At 46.1% G+C, this 19492-nt stretch overlaps 1 protein-coding gene across 26 annotated transcripts in view; it reads left to right on the forward strand.

Moving 5' to 3' along the window:
• KCNMA1 (potassium calcium-activated channel subfamily M alpha 1) overlaps positions 1-19492 on the forward strand; it is a 382597-nt gene that overhangs the window by 287308 nt on the left and 75797 nt on the right. The gene's annotated exons all lie outside the window — the stretch shown is intronic.

Consider the following 19492-nt stretch of genomic DNA (forward strand, 5'->3'; position numbering starts at 1 on the left):
TCTTGCTGTGTCCGCTGGATCATACTGCAGGAATGACCCCTCAATGACGGACTCCATTTTATGACGTCCATTTGCCCTAATAGGGCATTTGGAAAAAGGGGTTGTCCTATTGATATAGCGAGGGACATTTATTATCGCTTGTATACCAGTTTTCTGGCAGAAAAAGTGTCAGTTCCAGGTGTACATCAGGGAATTCTCATTTTTTGGTTTTCAGAGCCACACCCCACTTGGGGTGGATGTAGCTGATTGGGGAAAGTGGCAGGTCAGGGCGGAGATTATATTCCTTTGGTCCAGTGCACTCCTGGAGTTACTAACAGGTCAGAGCCTCTTAGTAAATCCAGCATGTAGCATGCCCGTCAGGGGGAAAATTAAGACACTTAGTGTGCCAGTCTTAATAAATTCCTTGTCAGTTTCCCTGCATTCCCGACCTGCGTTCCACTTTGGGCGTGTCGGGGTAGAGAGTGGGGCGGCAGGTGCTGGGCAGGTATGGGAGGAAGCCCTGGCCCTCCCCATGTACTATAGTCTATATTAGAAATCTCCATCACTGGTTTTTGGTCCAACCTGGTGGATATTGCACCTGAATCTACTAAAAGACCTGAGTTTCCCGAGCTCTGAATTCCCATTGTCTTTAGATGGGTTTTCCCACAAAAGAAAATTCTCACATTTCTATCCCCTAGTGATGTTAACACAATAAAGATCATTTTAACCCCTTACTTTACAATTTTACTCAGTTTTATTGCTGTTTTAGCTCCTATCACTCTCTAGACTCCTCAATGCTCATTTATGACCCTTCTAGTTTTGTGGGGTGACAATGTGCTTAGATTATCAGGGTTCAGTTTTATATACATTTTCTGCCCTCTGACATTGTACTAACACACTGACACATAGAAAGAGAGATGAGACAGATCCGAGATGCAGGAGATGATTACACAGAGGCTGATAAACCATTACACTGTTACACTGTGAGCTCTGCTACATCTCACAGACATGTGCCTGCCTCCCCCTTCCCCTGGATCACTTATCTCCTTGTAGCTTGTAGTTTGCAGCCTCTCTCTCTGCTCACGATCTCCTGGCACGAAGTAATCAGTGAGTGTCTCTGAGCTCCGTGCAGGGGGCGGGGCTACAGGCACAGCAGAGACAGAAATCTCATCTGCACAATCTCACACAGAAATCCAAGATGGCGGCCCGTCCCTAAGTCAGAAGGTACTGGATTGTGTCTAGGGGCAACCGAAATTGTGTACAGCAGGACTGATAGACACAGGTTGGACTTATATCTGTGAAATGCTTAATTTTTTTGTTAATAACAGTGAATTAGAGAATGTGATATTTTGTAATCCTGAGTACATATAAGAAACTTGTCTTCGTGGGAGGAATTCTCCTTTCCTAGTATAGTATATTAAGTCAAATATATAAGATGATAAACTCGCTACCATCTTTGTGCTTTGATGGGTTGCAGTGATCACATCATTGAGTACAAACAGAAACTGACCTAACAGTGAGGGTTTTTTTTAGTAAAGTTATTTTAGATTCTATGAGTCCAAAATTTCTTCCAACCCCTTTAACTACAGAGAAATCCTTTTTGATCTTCATACATTCTGTGACCTTTGTCTGTACCAACTTGAAACGGATTTACCTCTGATATTCCGATGTTTGTCAAAGACCTCGGCCGAAACATCACAAATTATTTTCCTATCGCCGTAGTCACCACAATAGAATGTTCATGGAGTGCTTGGATTATGCACCCTTACAATTGGGGTGGGTACCCTAATCCCATAGCACCCACACATTTCCTATGTGCGGCCGCACCCCCTTAATTATGGTGGTCATCCGCTTCTATTTATTTAGTAACATTTACTTTTAATTTGTCTTTTAAGTTACCGTTTAATTTGTTCTATTTAACCTGGAGAAACGCAACATAATGGATTGTATAAGTGATCGGATGATTGTAGCTGCCACCCTGGGAGAAGCTACACTCACAGGATGCCGCTGGTGTCATTAACCAACAATCCAATAGCTTTTGCTCGGTTAAACTTAATAAGATTAATGACAAGTGTTGTGTCTGGCTGTGTAAAAGTCGTGTCTTGACAGGCCTGACTCGATACTAACTAGAGATGGGAGGTGTGAGCTTCTCATTAGACCTGACCAGACGTGAACGCGAGGAGGACTACACCATTAAAGATGGCAGCAGCTGTGGTCCTCTAGGAACCATTGAGGTTTAGCCCTCCTCATGTTTCTCCAGGCGTCGTCCTCTAGACATTCCCAGTCACGATTAATTAGCATCTTGCATCTTGTTTTCTGATGTTGGGGCACTTGATGCTCGTTAAAGACCATTAGATCATTACAGGTCCTGCTAGATTTCAGGTCCCCAAAGGATCATTCATTAAAGCCGCAGCGTCGGAAGACAAAGACGCAGCATCTTCATTATTCTACCTCTAGATAGAAAGTATGTAAGTATCTGACATTATTATTAGTTGTCTCACATTCCTGATAGTGAAAAACTAAAGAACTAGTATAATGATACAGCAAAAAAAACTCCAAAAAATCTCATCCAAACGAATGCTGATCAATTAGCAGAACTCGGATAACAATAATCTCTATTTTGGGATTGGTTGATTCGAGGTCGTTATATTGTATCAAAGATTTATGATTTACTTTGGTGCCTAAGATTTAATACCTGGATCCTGTAGTAGTTAAAAGGAGTATTCGCATCCACAGTATTTTCCATAAATGTCTGATAGACGTGGGTCTCACCTTTCTCCAGAACATTGATCGTACAGCTGGCTCTACCAGTAAATGGAGCGGTAGCCATATATGCATTTCCATAGGTATTCCCCTAAAGGGAACCTGTCATCAGGAGCCCATTTCTGGTTCCCCTATGTCCCCATAGAGAATAGTGTGTACATTGGCAAAGTGTTTTTATAGTAAAACTGTTGTCTTCGGATAAAAAGAAAAGTTTGTTGAAAGTTTACCCCAACCCCACCGTCGGGAAACCGCTCTATGAAGCGTCTATTTCAAATAGGATATGGGTGATTCTCTATGGGACGGGGGGTGCGCTTCTCACTGGCCACTCCCATAGGACATGGGATACTACTCTGCAGAGGGAAAGGTACATTTTTATCTTACTTGTACTTTAAGCCAGTTTTATTATAATGTGCACACTATTCTCTATGGGGATATGGGGGAGCCAGAAAAAGGGCTCCTGATGACAGGTTCCCTTTAAACAAACAATGACCTCAGTACAAGGTGGGATGGAAACTGAGAAACCTCCATGCAGTCAGTTTAGAGCATATTTCAGTCATTGGGGCGTATAGTGAATAGAGAATACTGAGGGTCTCTGTATGTATAGAACTTTAGGGCAGCACGGTGGCTGAGTGAGTAGCACTTCTGCCTTGCAGCGCTGTGGTCCTGGGTTTGAATCCCAACTGGGGCAACATCTGCAAAGAGTTTGTGTGTTCTCTCCGTGTTTGCATGGGTTTCCTCTGGGTCCTCTGGTTTCCTCCCACACTCTAAAACATACTGGTAGGTTGTTTAGATGGTGAGCCGCATGGGGACAGGGACCAATTTGGCAGCTCTGTGCAGCGCTGCGTAATCTGTAGGCGCTATATTATAGTTAACTTTATGCTCACAAAAGAAATGTACATATGATATGTGGGCACACACAGAATTGTGTCCATTTAATATGTGTAATTTCCACTGATCCACTTCTCTGTATAGTCAGCGCTGTGTGTTTATAAAGGCAAACGGTGTCATTTATATTATTGGAAAGCTGAATATCACTATTCAACGCTGTGTAATGTGTAGGTGCAATACCAGATATGGCCACAAGGTAGAGCCATTGTCTTATGAATAGGCCACGTTTGAGTCTCACTATAGACTTCTGTACATACACATATGCACACACCAAGCAGCCAGAACATTAAAGCAAGTTGTGTGGGTCCCTCTAGCGCCAAGAAAATGACATGCAATATAAAACACCTATGTCGCATGCCTAAAAAAGACATCCCTCAAATGCTCAATCAAATTCAGATCTGGAGAACATAGTAGACTAATGTATAAAGGTATATGTGTATGTCTAAGAAGGATGAGCTGGAGCTGAGCTGGGAGCAGGGCCAGGGCAGAGATTTGGGATGAGAGGGGGGAGAAGTATGGCGGACGGCGATGCACACAATGAAATTGGTTGGTTATGTGAAGGCGCAACAAAGTAACAATCCTGCTGTCATAGCAACACAAAGAAACAAGAGGAAAGTGTTTGGGGCTTATTGTGGGAGGATAAATGTGTCATTTGTGGACCAGAAAACCCCTTTGAATTGCTTTTTACAGAACCCAAAATTCACTAAAATGTTGTGTTTCCACCTGAACCTTGTCCAGAAACTCACATCCCTAATGCCGGCTGATATTTTATATACAGTACCGGCTGGTATCCTACATACAGTACCGGCTGATATTCTACATACAGTACCGGCTGGTATCCTACATACAGTACCGGCTGGTATTCTACATACAGTACCGGCTGGTATCCTACATACAGTACCGGCTGGTATTCTACATACAGTACCGGCTGGTATTCTCTATACAGTACCGGCTGGTATTCTATATACAGTACCGGCTGGTATCCTACATACAGTACCGGCTGGTATTCTACATACAGTACCGGCTGGTATTCTACATACAGTACCGGCTGGTATTCTCTATACAGTACCGCCTGGCATCCTACATACAGTACCGGCTGGTATTCTATATACAGTACCGGCTGGTATCCTACATACAGTACCGGCTGGTATCCTACATACAGTACCGGCTGGTATCCTACATACAGTACCGGCTGGTATTCTACATACAGTACCGGCTGGTATTCTACATACAGTACCGGCTGGTATCCTACATACAGTACCGGCTGATATTCTATATACAGTACCGCCTGGTATCCTACATACAGTACCGGCTGGTATTCTATATACAGTACCGGCTGGTATTCTATATACAGTACCGGCTGGTATTCTACATACGGTACCGGCTGGTATCCTACATACAGTACCGCCTGGTATCCTACATACAGTACCGGCTGGTATCCTACATACAGTACCGCCTGGTATCCTACATACAGTACCGGCTGGTATTCTATATACAGTACCGGCTGGTATTCTACATACGGTACCGGCTGGTATCCTACATACGGTACCGGCTGGTATCCTACATACAGTACCGGCTGGTATTCTACATACAGTACCGGCTGGTATCCTACATACAGTACTGGCTGGTATCCTACATACAGTACCGGCTGATATTCTCTATACAGTACCGGCTGGTATTCTATATACAGTACCGCCTGGTATCCTACATACAGTACCGGCTGGTATTCTCTATACAGTACCGGCTGGTATCCTACAAACAGTACCGCCTAGTATCCTACATACAGAACCGGCTGGTATTCTACATACAGTACCGGCTGGTATCCTACATACAGTACCGGCTGGTATCCTACATACAGTACCGGCTGGTATCCTACATACGGTACCGGCTGGTATTCTCTATACGGTACCGGCTGGTATCCTACATACAGTACCGGCTGGTATTCTCTATACGGTACCGGCTGGTATTCTACATACAGTACCGGCTGGTATCCTACATACAGTACCGGCTGGTATCCTACATACAGTACCGGCTGGTATTCTATATACAGTACCGGCTGGTATTCTACATAGAGTACCGGCTGATATTCTATATACAGTACCGGCTGGTATTCTCTATACGGTACCGGCTGGTATTCTACATACACTACCGGCTGGTATTCTACATACAGAACCGGCTGCTTTCCTACATACAGTACCGGCTGATATTCTATATACAGTACCGGCTGGTATCCTACATACAGTACCGGCTGGTATCCTACATACAGTACCGACTGGTATTCTACATACAGTACCGGCTGGTATTCTCTATACAGTACCGGCTGGTATCCTACATACAGTACCGGCTGGTATCCTACATACAGTACCGGCTGGTATTCTATATACAGTACCGGCTGATATTCTACATACGGTACCGGCTGGTATTCTACATACAGTACCGGCTGGTATTCTACATACAGTACCGGCTGGTATCCTACATACAGTACTGGCTGGTATCCTACATACAGTACCGGCTGGTATCCTACATACAGTACCGGCTGGTATCCTACATACAGTACCGGCTGGTATTCTACATACACTACCGGCTGGTATCCTACATACAGTACCGGCTGATATTCTACATACGGTACCGGCTGGTATTCTCTATACAGAACCGGCTGGTATCCTACATACGGTACCGGCTGGTATCCTACATACGGTACCGGCTGGTATCCTACATACGGTACCGGCTGGTATCCTACATACGGTACCGGCTTGTATCCTACATACAGTACCGGCTGGTATCCTACATACAGTACCGGCTGGTATTCTCTATACAGTACCGGCTGGTATTCTCTATACAGTACCGGCTGGTATTCTACATACAGTACCGGCTGGTATTCTCTATACAGTACCGGCTGGTATTCTCTATACAGTACCGGCTGGTATTCTATATACAGTACCGCCTGGTATCCTACATACAGTACCGGCTGATATTCTATATACAGTACCGGCTGGTATTCTACATACAGTACCGGCTGGTATCCTACATACAGTACCGGCTGGTATTCTCTATACAGTACCGGCTGGTATTCTATATACAGTACTGCCTGGTATCCTACATACGGTACCGGCTGGTATTCTATATGCACTAACGGCTGGTATCCTACATACAGTACCGGCTGGTATCCTACATACAGTACCGGCTGGTATTCTCTATACGGTACCGGATGGTATTCTATATACAGTACCGGCTGATATTCTACATACAGTACCGGCTGGTATTCTACATACAGTACCGGCTGGTATCCTACATACAGTACCGGCTGGTATCCTACATACAGTACCGGCTGGTATTCTATATACAGTACCGGCTGGTATTCTATATACACTACCGGCTGGTACCCTACATACAGTACCGGCTGGTATTCTATATACAGTACCGGCTGGTATTCTACATACAGTACCGGCTGGTATCCTACATACAGTACCGGCTGGTATTCTACATACAGTACTGGCTGGTATTCTACATACAGTACCGCCTGTTATCCTACATACAGAACCGGCTGGTATCCTACATACAGTACCGGCTGGTATCCTACATACAGTACTGGCTGGTATTCTACATACAGTACCGGCTGGTATTCTACATACGGTACCGGCTGGTATCCTACATACAGTACCGGCTGGTATCCTACATACAGTACCGACTGGTATCCTACATACAGTACCGGCTGGTATTCTACATACAGTACCGGCTGGTATTCTACATACACTACCGGCTGGTATCCTACATACGGTACCGGCTGGTATTCTACATACGCTACCGGCTGGTATCCTACATACGGTACCGGCTGATATTCTACATACGGTACCGGCTGGTATTCTCTATACAGTACCGGCTGGTATCCTACATACGGTACCGGCTGGTATCCTACATACGGTACCGGCTGGTATCCTACATACGGTACCGGCTGGTATCCTACATACGGTACCGGCTGGTATCCTACATACGGTACCGGCTGGTATCCTACATACGGTACCGGCTGATATTCTGCATACAGTACCGGCTGGTATTCTACATACTGTACCGGCTGGTATTCTACACACAGTACCGGCTGGTATCCTACATACAGTACCGGCTGGTATTCTACATACAGTACCGGCTGGTATTCTACATACTGTACTGGCTGGTATTCTACATACAGTACCGGCTGGTATCCTACATACAGTACCGGCTGGTATTCTATATAGAGTACCGGCTGGTATTCTACATACTGTACTGGCTGGTATCCTACATACAGTACCGGCTGGTATTCTATATAGAGTACCGGCTGGTATTCTACATACTGTACTGGCTGGTATTCTACATACAGTACCGGCTGGTATCCTACATACAGTACCGGCTGGTATTCTATATAGAGTACCGGCTGGTATTCTACATACTGTACTGGCTGGTATTCTACATACAGTACCGGCTGGTATCCTACATACAGTACCGGCTGGTATTCTATATAGAGTACCGGCTGGTATTCTACATACTGTACCGGCTGGTATCCTACATACAGTACCGGCTGGTATTCTATATAGAGTACCGGCTGGTATTCTACATACTGTACTGGCTGGTATTCTACATACTGTACCGGCTGGTATCCTACATACTGTACCGGCTGGTATCCTACATACAGTACTGGCTGGTATCCTACATACAGTACCGGCTGGTATCCTACATACAGTACCGGCTGGTATCCTACATACAGTACCGGCTGGTATTCTACATACACTACCGGCTGGTATCCTACATACAGTACCGGCTGATATTCTACATACGGTACCGGCTGGTATTCTCTATACAGAACCGGCTGGTATCCTACATACGGTACCGGCTGGTATCCTACATACGGTACCGGCTGGTATCCTACATACGGTACCGGCTGGTATCCTACATACGGTACCGGCTTGTATCCTACATACAGTACCGGCTGGTATCCTACATACAGTACCGGCTGGTATTCTCTATACAGTACCGGCTGGTATTCTCTATACAGTACCGGCTGGTATTCTACATACAGTACCGGCTGGTATTCTCTATACAGTACCGGCTGGTATTCTATATACAGTACCGCCTGGTATCCTACATACAGTACCGGCTGATATTCTATATACAGTACCGGCTGGTATTCTACATACAGTACCGGCTGGTATCCTACATACAGTACCGGCTGGTATTCTCTATACAGTACCGGCTGGTATTCTATATACAGTACTGCCTGGTATCCTACATACGGTACCGGCTGGTATTCTATATGCACTAACGGCTGGTATCCTACATACAGTACCGGCTGGTATCCTACATACAGTACCGGCTGGTATTCTCTATACGGTACCGGATGGTATTCTATATACAGTACCGGCTGATATTCTACATACAGTACCGGCTGGTATTCTACATACAGTACCGGCTGGTATCCTACATACAGTACCGGCTGGTATTCTATATACAGTACCGGCTGGTATTCTATATACACTACCGGCTGGTACCCTACATACAGTACCGGCTGGTATTCTATATACAGTACCGGCTGGTATTCTACATACAGTACCGGCTGGTATCCTACATACAGTACCGGCTGGTATTCTACATACAGTACTGGCTGGTATTCTACATACAGTACCGCCTGTTATCCTACATACAGAACCGGCTGGTATCCTACATACAGTACCGGCTGGTATCCTACATACAGTACCGGCTGGTATCCTACATACAGTACCGGCTGGTATTCTACATACAGTACCGGCTGGTATTCTACATACGGTACCGGCTGGTATCCTACATACAGTACCGGCTGGTATCCTACATACAGTACCGACTGGTATCCTACATACAGTACCGGCTGGTATTCTACATACAGTACCGGCTGGTATTCTACATACACTACCGGCTGGTATCCTACATACGGTACCGGCTGGTATTCTACATACGCTACCGGCTGGTATCCTACATACGGTACCGGCTGATATTCTACATACGGTACCGGCTGGTATTCTCTATACAGTACCGGCTGGTATCCTACATACGGTACCGGCTGGTATCCTACATACGGTACCGGCTGGTATCCTACATACGGTACCGGCTGGTATCCTACATACGGTACCGGCTGGTATCCTACATACGGTACCGGCTGGTATCCTACATACGGTACCGGCTGATATTCTGCATACAGTACCGGCTGGTATTCTACATACTGTACCGGCTGGTATTCTACACACAGTACCGGCTGGTATCCTACATACAGTACCGGCTGGTATTCTACATACAGTACCGGCTGGTATTCTACATACTGTACTGGCTGGTATTCTACATACAGTACCGGCTGGTATCCTACATACAGTACCGGCTGGTATTCTATATAGAGTACCGGCTGGTATTCTACATACTGTACTGGCTGGTATCCTACATACAGTACCGGCTGGTATTCTATATAGAGTACCGGCTGGTATTCTACATACTGTACTGGCTGGTATTCTACATACAGTACCGGCTGGTATCCTACATACAGTACCGGCTGGTATTCTATATAGAGTACCGGCTGGTATTCTACATACTGTACTGGCTGGTATTCTACATACAGTACCGGCTGGTATCCTACATACAGTACCGGCTGGTATTCTATATAGAGTACCGGCTGGTATTCTACATACTGTACCGGCTGGTATCCTACATACAGTACCGGCTGGTATTCTATATAGAGTACCGGCTGGTATTCTACATACTGTACTGGCTGGTATTCTACATACTGTACCGGCTGGTATCCTACATACTGTACCGGCTGGTATCCTACATACAGTACCGGCTGGTATTCTCTATACAGTACTGGCTGGTATCCTACAAACGGTACCGGCTGATATTCTACATACGGTACCGGCTGATATTCTACATACAGTACCGGATGTTATTCTATATACAGTACCACCTGGTATTCTATATACAGTATCGGCTGGTATCCTACATACGGTACCGGCTGAAATTCTATGTACAGTACCGGCTGATATTCTATGTACAGTACCGGCTGGTATTCTACATACAGTACCGGCTGGTATTCTACATACGGTACCGGCTGGTATTCTACATACAGTACCGACTGGTATTCTGTATACGGTACCGGATGGTGAAGACCTGTCTTTCACATAACACATTCCTCAGACCAGGTCTTTTTTCAGGTCCAGTGATATACTATGATATACTAACATCCTTCTACCATAGCCACCAGTAACATTTACACAATAAGCTACTATAGTTACTCCTCCGTGGGGCAGGACCAGATAAGCGAGCCGACCCTCTCCATGCTTTGGTTGGTCATGATTGTGGTTTACTGTTTTCCCTATTAAATAATTTATCCATTTAGCCCTATTACAGTCTTAGGAGGGACTTCACCATTGTCTCTGCTGTGTGCATGAGGCTTAAAGGGGCTGTCCGGCCACTATATGTTCATTTCTTTCTTTGAAGGGGTTTTCCCATCTGGGCATTTACGTTTAATTGAATTCATTTGCCATATGTAAACATTTCTTCAGTTGGATGTTATTAAAAAATGTTCCTGTGTGAAGATAATTTCTCATAAATGTAGTCATGTTGTGCCTTAGAAACGAGATGGCTTCCTTGGATACGACCACCTCACATTTTGGCAGCGGTGGCCAGACATGCGCTATTGAGTCCTGCCTGACCTCCTGGAAGTTACTGCTCCGGGACCTGCAGTAACTTCCGGACATTTCATATATAAAATCCTTTTGTGTCCTTGTGCAATGACTCGAGAAGAGGTGGTCGTATCCAAGGACACAGTCTTGTTTCTAAAGGACATCTAATTGAAGAAATGTTTACGTATGGCAAATGAATTCAATTAAATGTAAATGCCCAGATGGGAAAACCCCTTTAAGCCTCCATGTCAGAATTTTACTTGCTATGCACACATCCCATCCTTCCCAAACGTTATTTTATCTTAGACTTATTTCTACCTTTTTGCACAAATTGCTCTGCTCATTGTGTGGTTTGGGGGTAACTTAGCATCAAAGGTAGAAGCTTCTGGACCTTCTAGGCGACTTTTGTGGTGCTGAGCGCCACAACAATAATGTAGGAGTTTGTAGCAGTCCAACAGAAACAGCTTTATTCAGCTTTAAAAATATTACAAGAACAAAAATAACAAACAGCTTAGCCTCTACTTAAGGCACTACCTCACTTCTTGAACCCTAGCTACCTTCTAGGTTCAAGGAACACTGCTGGGGTTCCTCCTCCGCGCTCTGGCTCTCAGTGAGCTCAACCAAACATTGTTCTTTCTGGATTCCATGTCCCCTTGGGACAGAACCACCTGTCTGTCTCCAACTGGTCCCGAGTCCTCCTGCTGACTGCAGGACACCGGCACCGGCTTGCTGTGAGCTCTCCCTCTGGGGTTGGCCTGCGATGGGAGTGGTCAAGGTCCTTTTCAACCCTGGTTGTGGGTCGCTCTCCAACGCCCCCTAGGTTCACACTCTTACATCATATTTAATAAGATGGCCGCCCTGCGCTTCCAAGGGACTTCAAGTCCCATCATCCTCTCTTTCAAAGCTGCTTGTGCGCGTCCATCGATAGGCTGCGTGCTGGGAACCACGTACCTGCACGACTACAATCACGCACTTCTATATTCTTCCCTGTGTCCTTCATGTGCGGCCGCGCACCCAGTAGACGCAGGGAACAAGCAGCTCTGCAGTTTGAAGAAATTTTCACGTATGCGCGACATAAGACAACGGCAGGACTACAAGTCGTTACCGAACTATGAAAAACTCTGAACACAATGGGGCAGATGTATTATCGTATCTGCGCCTGAAAAATGCTGGGATCGTTCGGTTTTTTTTTTCCGCAGAATTGTGGCGGATCATTTATGGTGCAAGTGGGCGTGGCCTAACTTTTCCACATTATCCACCATATTTATGTGTATTTGGTCTGCATTTTTAGGCGCAATTTTGGTGCACAATAGACCAGGAAAAAAATGGTCCATGTAAGATTTTGGCGCACATATAATTGATGTCGGCATTTTTATGGCGCCCGACTGATTATTACCGTCTACCCATTATTTACTTACAGCCGTGCGCCACTTTAATACATCGGGCTGTGCTTTCCGGAGACTGATCTCCGATGCCGACAGCCGTGCTTGTGCCAGAATTTGTAAATCCCCCCATTGGGTCACATTTATTTACCCGTCCACTGGAGTTGCCCAAAGTGCATTGTCCGTTTATAATGTCTGTGCCGTGATTCACTAAGATCGTGCGCCCGATATCCTGCATGTGTCGCTTCCCGCTCAGGTCCCCGGAGTTCACCTTCTTCTTCCTGGTGCATGTAAGTGCATTGTCCGTGTATAATGCGCTGTGCAGGGAGTCACTAAGATTGCGCGCACGATATCCTGCATGTGTCGCTTCCCCGCTCAGGTCCCCAGAGTTCACCTCCTTCTTCCTGGTGCATGTAAGTGCATTGTCCGGGTATAATACTCTGTGCGGGGAGTCACTAAGATCCTGCGCCCGATATCCTGCATGTGTCACTTCCCCGCTCAGTTCCCCGGAGTTCACCTTCTTCTTCCTGGTGCATGTAAGTGCATTGTCCGTGTATAATGCGCTGTGCGGGGAATCACTAAGATCCTGCACCCGATATCCTGCATGTGTCGCTTCCCCGCTCAGGTCCCTGGAGTTCACCTTCTTCTTCCTGGTGCATGTAAGTGCATTGTCCGTGTATAATGCGCTGTGCTGGGAGTCACTAAGATCCTGCCCCCGATATCCTGCATGTGTCACTTCCCCGCTCAGGTCCCCGGAGTTCACCTTCTTCTTCCTGGTGCATGTAAGTGCATTGTCCGTTTATAATGCGCTGTGCAGGGAGTCACTAAGGTTGCGCGCCCGATATCCTGCATGTGTCGCTTCCCCGCTCAGGTCCCCGGAGTTCACCTCCTTCTTCCTGGTGCATGTAAGTGCATTGTCCGTGTATAATGCGCTGTGCGGGGAGTCACTAAGATCCTGCCCCCGATATCCTGCATGTGTCGCTTCCCCGCTCAGGTCCCCGGAGTTCACCTCCTTCTTCCTGGTGCATGTAAGTGCATTGTCCGTGTATAATGCGCTGTGCTGGGAGTCACTAAGATCCTGCCCCCGATATCCTGCATGTGTCACTTCCCCGCTCAGTTCCCCGGAGTTCACCTTCTTCTTCCTGGTGCATGTAAGTGCATTGTCCGTGTATAATGCGCTGTGCGGGGAGTCACTAAGATCGCGTGTCCGATATCCTGCATGTGTCGCTTCCCCGCTCAGGTCCCTGGAGTTCACCTTCTTCTTCCTGGTGCATGTAAGTGCATTGTCTGTGTATAATGCGCTGTGCGAGGAGTCACTAAGATCCTGTGCCCGATATCCTGCATCTGTCGCTTCCCCGCTCAGGTCCCCGGAGTTCACCTTCTTCCTGGTGCATGTAAGTGCATTGTCTGTGTATAATGCGCTGTGCGGGGAGTCACTAAGATCCTGCACCCGATATCCTGCATGTGTCGCTTCCCCGCTCAGGTCCCTGGAGTTCACCTTCTTCTTCCTGGTGCATGTAAGTGCATTGTCCGTGTATAATGCGCTGTGCGGGGAGTCACTAAGATCCTGCGCCCGATATCCTGCATGTGTTGCTTCCCCGCTCAGGTCCCCGGAGTTCACCATCTTCTTCCTGGTGCATGTAAGTGCATTGTCCGTGTATAATGCGCTGTGCGGGGAGTCACTAAGATCCTGCGCCCGATATCCTACATGTGTCGCTTCTCCGCTCAGGTCCCCGGAGTTCACCTTCTTCTTCCTGGTGCATGTAAGTGCATTGTCCGTGTATAATGCGCTGTGCGGGGAGTCACTAAGATCCTGCGCCCGATATCCTGCATGTGTCGCTTCCCCGCTCAGGTCCCAGGAGTTCACCTTCTTCTTCCTGGTGCATGTAAGTGCATTGTCCTGTGACACAATTTGAATCTTAAATCCTGCGCTCAGTCCGAATCAGTTGGATCGTCCGACGGCCCGCCCCCCCATTTCCATCGCATGAAAGCAGCGCAGCTGTGCCAAAATCCTATTGCGTGCGACACAATCCCAGCATGAACCCCTGGAAATCCCCCAAAACAGCGAAAAAAAGTGCAATCCGCGACCCTTAGTAAATAAGCCCCAATTTGCTCAAAAACTGAATTCAATCTGATCAAACTTGCACAATTTTTGCTGAGCACAGTCGTATGATTTTCTACACGGTTCATGGGCAGGAGGCCTATAGATAAGCGCCCATGTGCGTGTACTGACGTATTAGTGGAGAGATGAGGTGCGCTTTAAATATGTGGTAAATGTGGCACCTGTGTCGTTCTACAAGGTCTGATACATTTGGTAGAAACAATGGCATCTTTAAACCTTCTCCCTGCTACTGATCCATATGCAGGTGCCCAATGAAACGCTCTATGCAGTATCCAAACAACTCTGCCGCTTTTCCTACAATATCCCATTCCCTCTCCGGCCTTTGCGGGTAATAAGCCCTTCACATCATTAGACTTGATCTGATTATATTTATGGAAGTTGGTGCGCAGCATCTGCTCTGCAGGCTCTGCCATCTGCATATGCTACATGTATATTTCAGCAGGAATTTCCATAATTATTTTGGTGCGCTGTGAGGAACGTGCATAGTCTGGACAGGGGAGTCTGTCCCTAGAGGGAAATAATAATCCATTTCTGTATTGTACACATCACTTTCACTGCTTGCACAGACATCTTTTGAGAGGTGCTGCTTTTGTACTATTACAGAGTATTCTTACTGTACGGCTGCAATAAATGCTACATTGCTTTTCCCGCTGCTAAACTATGTACTAAGATTTGTACACAAGGTTTTAAAGGAAACCTACACCACGGATCTACCTATAAAGGTGCATCTATTAGACGTGAGGATAGACCTTTTAAGGGTTAATCCTCATGTCCCTGCAATCTTTTTCAAACTTTTATTGTGTTAATAAGCTGATTATCTAAAGAGGCTACTGGGGCGTGGAGTAGCTGCGACATGTAGCCTCATCTCCGTGTAGCCTCATCTCCGTGTAGCCTCATCTCCGTGTAGCCTCATCTCCGTGTAGCCTCTTTGACCCTCCTACCAGCGCAATCAAGGATCAATAAAAATCAAGGATCAGGCATGATGAATCCTTGGAGACATGATTGTTTGTTTCCCTGGAAGGATTTTTCGGGCAATGGCTTGGTAAAGAGGAGTAGCAATTGGTCAAATAAGAATAGGTCAGCTTTTAAAGGGATCCTGTCACCAGGGACCTCATTTTCACTAAAGACAGGTTGCAGAAGCCCATCACACCTGCAGTGCAAATCGGCCTCTCTTTTCTAAGCATTTGCATTACAGTATAATTGTGTGTTATACCTTACTCTTGCATCCTGACAAAATCCTGGGGTAGTCACAGGGGTTGGGCTTTGGTTTGGATGCATTTCATAAAACAACATGTGACTTGTCTGTGTTACTCACTCCTCAGATCTTGGCCCCCACCTTTGTGCTCCTGTACAGCCCCTCCCTCCTGCCGAGGTCACAGTCCGGTGAGCTGGCATCAGTGGGTGAGGGAGGAGCTGTACAGGAGCACAAAGTGGGGGCCAAGATCTGAGTAGTCTCCAGCACAGACAAGTCACATGTTTTTTTAATTGCTTCCAAACCAAAGGCCAACCTCTGTGACTACCCCAGGATTTTGTCAGGGTCCAAGGTACGTTAGAACACACAATTATATTGTAATGCTAATGCTTAGAAAAGGCAGAGAGGTATTTTTGCACTGGCTTCCGCAACCTGTCTTTAGTGAAAATGAGGTCCCTGGTGACGGGTTCCCTTTAAAGGAGTATATGGGCACCACAAAGCTCATACTGCAGTTGTATGATGTGCAGCCATTCACAGCTTCCATTGTGTTTGCTAATTGCTGGGGGTGCAGGAAGTCAATCACTCCCGACCCTCAATGTAGTCTAACAAGTAATAACCTATGAGTGGTATTGATGTCTACCACAAATATGAAGACCCTTCTAGTTGTATTTGTCCCTGACTATAATATGTATCTACAAATTACTACACAACCATCCAAAGTGATCATATGGCAGCTCGTGATTTTACAACATTGCAGAACGGATTTCCAGTATAAGACCCAGCGCTCTGAGACGTCACGGCTGGAACCGGATCAAAGTCTTCTTCTAAAACACTTAAAAGGGGCATCCCAGCAAGTGAAAAGCCTCTTATTTAATGTACAATGTATTAAAACGCCACCATTTAAGAGCCGAACATATATATCGCCAAGACACCGACATAAAGTAAAGAATAAAGAGTCATCGCATTTGTATATTTCACAGTTGCCGCCTCTAAGTCTCTATTAATTACTATGTATCATTGCCCTGACTATTAAGCTTTCAGATGATTCTTTAATTGTTCGTGTTATATTACCCTAATGGCTCCTCCAGACAAGTGAGCAGCAGTGAATCAGCACGCGCGTATAAATGCTCTACTTCTGCATGTGAAGAACGCACCATACAAGTCTATGGAGACGCATCAAAAACGCATCAAAAACGCATCGCACTCTGAGACACAGGCAAGTGCAATGCGTTTTCCCCTCATCAATTGCCATAGAAAAGACAGAGCTCAGTCCTGAGTCTTTTTCACACATTGAAAATGCATTGGAAAAACCAAAAAACGCAAATGAGTGAAAACTGATTGATGAAAAATGTCATTTTTTCCCTGATCAGACTCTGACGTGATCTGCAACGCGAGTGTGAAAGGGGCCTAACTCATCTCGTATGTAACAATGTTCATTCTATTTTGTCTGATTGTACATCAATCTAGAAGCAAAACAAGAAAATCCAGTTTTCTGGAAGAAATAATGAGGATGAGAAAAGGAGGGCATTGGGTTATGGGAAGCTTCCACTCTCCGCTGTACCAACTCTGCCCCATTACAGATGAAGCGTGGCGTTTGGTAGAAGATTGAGTAGGGCTGGCAGCGCACGGGTACAGTGAACTGAGCTCCAGGTCCTTTAATCCCTGTAGGAAACATCTCATGAGAAAAGTACAGGAAAAAGCAAACTGGAGATTGATAGTTCTACCAACATAGACTAATAGGTAGGTGCAGAGCCTGGAAGTGAGATGGAGACGAGGAAAACTGCTGTGACAGACAGGAGATAGGTGCAGAACCTGGAGGAGAAGACGGTCACCTAGTCAGACAGGAAGCTGATGGATCAGGGGAGGTGATACGGGTGCACTCTGAGCAATATATAGATATCCAAGGCTTGATAGAGATCACTAGTGATAGGCATCAAATTACCCGGCCATATATACAAGAGGCTAATTAAGAGCCGGCCGAGCGACACACAAGAACTCAGAGCAATGGTTGATCCTAATCTAGCGGACAGCCCTGGCGGAGAAGTATGGATGAGATGAGACAGAGACTTGTGACTGACAAGGACAGATGTGTGTATGGAGCGTAGGGAAGCAAAGCCATTTACCAGGCAAGGGATGACGCTGGATGATTGTAGGAGGCACCGGACTTCATAGGAGACATTTCAAGAACCAGAACTAATGATGTTCACTGGATTTCTGATGTGGCTCGTTACCTGCTGGTCATCCGTCTGTCTGTCCGTCTGTAACACTCCTCATTTTTCATACTTTTTGTTTTTTAATCTAATACAACCATGAAATGCCCTGATACTATTATAATGCACCATTGACATCGGTTGCATTTCTGACAGTCCCTTTAATGTCTTCTCTCCTGGGATTACTTGACCTGGTAAGGGAAGTAATAGGGAGAAATACCTTTGATAAAGAATGCATTAAGGAGCCGTCACTTGCTGTGCCCAGAAAGGGAGAGACAGGGGCCGTCTGGGCTCTTCCAGTTCCACAGTGAAGCTGCCACAGCGAGTCTCCTCCTAACCCGAATTCCTGGGTTTGACAAGGGGCAGATGAGACTGGGAGTTATCGTGCCGGGTTTTAAGTCTATGCGGCAGCTGACGGCTGCAATAAGCATCCTCCGATGGCTCAGAGCTAACGGCACAAAGGTTGGAGCTCGATTTTCTTAGCAGTTCCCGTGTTAACCCTTTTGTCACAAAGGAATTCCAGGGAAATTTTGTGGCCTCTGTCATTTTTATATTTTTTTCTCTTTAGAACAAAGATGTTTTTGATTTTAGTTGTTGGCTGTGTTTGTCTTATAACTAAGGCAGCATCATAACATATTGGGGCACATTTACTTATCCGGTCCCGCAGAGTTTACGAACTACATTGCCCTGTGCTGCGATTCAATAAGATCGCGCACCTGACTTTTAATTCACTTCGGCTTTTTAGCCACATTTTAGCAATTCAATATATTGTGGCGTGCCGTATCCGATCATAATAGTAGATAACCAGTGGAATGTGTGTGTCTATAACCAAATACTGCGATTTGACATATGTCCAGGAGAGTAATGGTCGCAGGGGTTGCGACTACCTCTGGGCCCCGGAAAGGGAAGGGCCCTCCTGTAAAAGCTATACTGCTCGGTGGTAGCTGCCGGGGAAGAGAGGTGGTAATAGCTCTTGGGGCCGCCCCACCCCACATGCGGCCCGGCCCCCCACCTTGGCTGCGGCACAGCCCGTCCCCTCACCTTGACTGCCGCCCGGTAACCTGCCGCCCTCTCCTGTGCTGTCTCCCACCACCATGTACGGTTCCGGGGATGAGTGTCATTGATGAAGGTGGGTAAGTATATTTCATATACTTAAGTAAATGTGTTTGTGTGTGTAATTGTATGTATATGCTGTATATTATGTATATACTGGATGTATGTGTGTATATTCTGTGTATATGTGTATGTTGTGTATATATGCTGCATATGTGTGTGTATGTTGTATA

This window comes from Engystomops pustulosus, chromosome 11 (assembly GCF_040894005.1).
Source record: "Engystomops pustulosus chromosome 11, aEngPut4.maternal, whole genome shotgun sequence".
In the NCBI taxonomy this organism is placed as follows: Eukaryota; Metazoa; Chordata; class Amphibia; order Anura; family Leptodactylidae; genus Engystomops; species Engystomops pustulosus.